Source organism: Psammomys obesus, unplaced genomic scaffold, assembly GCF_907164565.1.
Source record: "Psammomys obesus unplaced genomic scaffold, mPsaObe1.curated_primary_1811, whole genome shotgun sequence".
In the NCBI taxonomy this organism is placed as follows: domain Eukaryota; kingdom Metazoa; phylum Chordata; class Mammalia; order Rodentia; family Muridae; genus Psammomys; species Psammomys obesus.
Window position 1 is genome coordinate 24782178 of NW_026585797.1, and position 4527 is coordinate 24786704.

Consider the following 4527-nt stretch of genomic DNA (forward strand, 5'->3'; position numbering starts at 1 on the left):
GATAGATAGATAGATAGATAGATAGATAGATAGATAGATAGATAGATGAAGATAGATATAGATGGCAGATAGAAAGCTAGCTAGCTAGATGATAGATAACAAACAGATATAGATAGATACGGATGAGATAGATAGATATAGATAATATATAGATTGATAGATATAGATGATAAATATGGATAAATAGATATAAATTATAGATAAATAAAGATAGACATATATAGATAGCTATAGATAGATTATGGTGAAGATAGATATAGATGATAGATATACATAGATATAGATGAATAGAAGATAAATAATAGAGAGATGATGGATAGATATAGATGAATAGATGATAGATAGAGGATAGAGAGATAGAGATAATAGAAGATGGATGGATGGATAGACAGATAGATGGATAGATAATAAAACAGACAAGCAGATGATGAAAAGGTAGATTGAAAGATTGAAACACAGAAAGACAAATAAGTATGTAAATAGATCATGCTTGACAGTTTCCACAGCAGCCATGTGTTTATAATTGCTGTGTTCATACCATATCCAGATGACAATATTTGGTAGCCCTCATCCCCTTCTCTCTGCCCCTTCTTCCATGATGCGCTCTAGGCCTTGGAAAGGTTGATATAGGTGTCTCCTTTGGGGCTGAACACTTGACTGTCAGATATTCTCTGTACTGCGGTGGGTCATGATTCCAGACTAATAGCTACTTGCTGCTGAAAGCTTCTCTGCAGAGCTGTTTTTTGTCTATAATGTGACTATTACCAAGGTAGTGTATATATATGTACACTAGCAATCCATCAGAAGCTGGTTTCCTGCTAAGGCCTGGGACCTCCCTAGGAATAAGATTTTGGCTAGTTCATAGTGCCAAACCTATCTATCCTCCGCTGAAGTGAACCTGGATAGAGCAAACAGGAATAGACCCCCAGAATATGATAGAGCTACCTGCTCTCCTTTTTCCTGCCCTCACTGAAATAAGCAATTAGTTTCCTACTTCTCATAAAATTTGTGGGGAAACTGTGGTGGTTTAAACGGGATGTCCTCCAGAGGCTCATGTATTTGAACACAGGGTCTCCAGTTGGCAGTACTGTTTAGGGACCAAGCTAGATAACCATTAGAGGTGGAGCCTTAGTGGAGAAGCACATCACTGGAGGGGGGCTTTGAGAGCTTATTGCCTCTTTAAACTCCCAAGTCCCTCACCGTTTCCCATTTGCCATTGAAGATATAATTATACAGCTTCCCGCTGCTGAGTCTCTCCTGACATTATGGACAAGTCTGCAGCTTTAAGCCAAAGAAACTTTTCGATAAGTCACTGGTAGTCATGATATTTTATCACAGCAACAAAAATTAATGTAGAAATATGAAAGCAAATTTGAATGAAGTCTTGGAATGCTTATATTTTTACTTGGTAAAAACTGGATGATATTTTTGCCTATCAAATTGGCTCAGATTATAAATTGATACCAACCCCAATCTTCTTGAAGATATAGACTACTCAAAATTTTATACCTAAGAAAATTTTTAAAATACGTATTTTTTGCTCATGAAAACACTTGCAATGGCAAATCTATCTAATCAAGGTTATAAAGCGGTAATTTTGCATTTAAGCCTAACTAAAGCCTCTTAAAAGTCAACACCAAGGAGTTCTGATCCGTTATTCTCCTGGTAAATCTCATAATAGAGAGCTCTGACGCTGTTCATTGTTCCGATGGCTTTCAAATTGCATTCAAAATTAGGCACATTTTTCTTAAGAAACTTCATTGCCTATTTGATGTTTCTCAAGCCCTTTGAATGAGAATTATTGACAGAGGGACATTTTCCATGGCTATTTTTTCCTTGTTATAAAACCACACACACACACACACACACACACACACACAGTGCCAGCTGCACCACCATGCACTTTGTCCAGTCAGATGCCGCTTCCCAAGTGCACTACTCTACGTGTTCATCACTTAAACCCACTGTTCTTTCTCCCTGAAATGGCCGGTTCTTCCTGCAGCAAGGATCTTTCACTTCCTTTAGCTATTAACGTGCTGCCCTTTATCACCCAAGCTCTGGTTTTTCCATTGCACTATCTATCATAGTATTGTATGAGAGTTGGCTCCCCAGTACATTACCAAATCCTCCAAACCCCAGCTTTGTGGGTTCACTGTCTATCAAAGTGTCTTGCACTATGATTGCTCAGGGAATGGTGGAATTCATACCATAAGCAGTTCACACAAACACCCCAGATTCTTGCTGTCCTCTCCCTTATCATTTCTTTGGTGACACCCACTTTCCCACTTCACTTTTTCTTCACATTTATGGAGTCTCTTGTCTCAATTAAAATCCTCATAATAGACCTTCTAAAACAATCAAGATCTCAGGAGAAACTAGTCTCTTGGTTCCCCTCTTCGGGATATACATACAGAGAAGACAGTATTTCCATGAGTTATGTCATGGAGCCATGCCATCGTTCCTTTGGTTTGGATGAGTACACTCTGTTGTTTGCAAGACACAAATCAAGCAGTGAACGGTAAATCGTGGATGTTCAGCAATATGTGGCTGTGTATCAGTATAAAGATGAAAAAGATTAGAAAAATTAATCCATTGTTTGCATGATTGAAAAGAAATGCTTAAAAGAGCCAATAAATAGAGTCAGGACTCCTTTATATGCAAATACAAAAGCCAGTCATAATAGTGCCTATTAAGCCATTTCCCCAGATACATGCCTGTGGCTTTGTGGATTACTTTGGAAACTGCCAACCTGACATAACCCTAAGCTGTTAATTTTTTTTTTTTTTTTTACAAAAGAAAATTTATATAACAAGTTTGGCATTCTGGTAAAATTTTACAGAGTGGTGGCTTCTTAGTTTCTTCTAACCCATCAGTCTTGAACCTTAAACAGTGAAAGCTTTCCCTTCAAATTCACCCTCCAGATTTCAGTGGCTGAAATGTCCTCAGTCGGCTGTTTGTCTCTCTAAGCAGACACCAAACCTGCTCAGTCTTATGGGCCCTGTGCTCAGTTCTCATTGGCTAATGTGGTGATATTAATCAAATTAATTGATCTTTAATTAGTAAGCGTTTCAATTTAAGGAACACTGGAATTTATGAAGAACCATCCAGGACACTGAAGTGTCGGCAAACTGCAACATTACTGGTTGAGTCTGGCATCATTGTCCCAAAGAAACAGAGACCCTCACAAGAAAAGGACATAGCCGGCTCATAAATAACTAGCAAATGAGAGATCTGTACTGGGGTCCTCTGACCCACCCAAAGTCCATCAACTCAACAAGTCACTTTTTCAAGCTTTGCACAAGGCTCTGTTTTGTGTTTTTGTGTGAAATGAAAAAAAAAAAAAGAATCCCAAAACACGTACATAAAATATAAGGATCTATAACATCATAAGAGACTATGACTATTTTTCTTGAAGCAGAATTGGACAGTCATTGCCTTTCTATTTTCACTTTTTTAAACATAGCACACAAAATAATTGAAGTCAAATTATCACTATTTGTAGAAGATATGATAGTATACGTGAGTGACCCCAAAAACTCTACCAGGGAACTCCTACAGCTGATAAACACTTTCAGCAAAGTGGCTGGATACAAAATTAACTAAAAAAAAATCAGTAGCCCTCCTATATACAAAAGACAAAGGGCTGAGAGAGAAATTAGGGAAACGACACCCTTCACAATAGCCACAAATGACATAAAGTACATTGGTGTAACCCTAACCAAGCAAGTCAAAGACTTGTATGAAAAAAAATTTAAGTCTCTGAAGAAAGAATTAGAAGAAGATATGAGAAGATGGAAAGATCTCCCATGCTCATGGCTTGGCAGGATTAACATAGTAAAAATGGCCATCTTACCAAAAGCAATCTACAGATTCAATGCAATTCCCATCAAATTACTAACACAATTCTTTATAGACCTGGAAAGAAAAATTCTCAAATTCATATGGAATAACAAGAAACCCAGAATTGCTAAAACAATCCTCTACAATAAAATATCTTCTGGATGTATCTCCATCCCTGATCTCAAGCTGTGCTATAGAGCAACAGGTATAAAAACTGCATGGTACTGGTATAAAAACAGAATGGTGGATCAATGGAACTGAACAGAGGACCCAGAAATAAACCCACACACTTATGGACACCTGATCTTTGACAAAGATTCCAATGGGGAAAAGATAGCATCTTCAACAAATGGTGCTGGTCTAACTGGATATCTAAATGTAGAAAATGCAAATAGATCCATACTTATCACCCTGCACAAAACTGAAGTCCAAGTGGATCAAAGACCTCAACATAAAACCAGACACATTAAATCGGTTAGAAAAAAAAGTGGGGAATACCCTTGAACTCATTGGCACAGGAGACAACTTCCTGAACAGAACACCAACAGCACAGGCTCTAACAGCAACAATCAATAAATGTGACCTCATGAAACTGAAATGCTTCTGTAAAGCAAAGGATACCATCATCAAAACAAAACGACTGCCTACAGATTGGGAAAGAATCTTCACCAACCCTTTATCTGACAG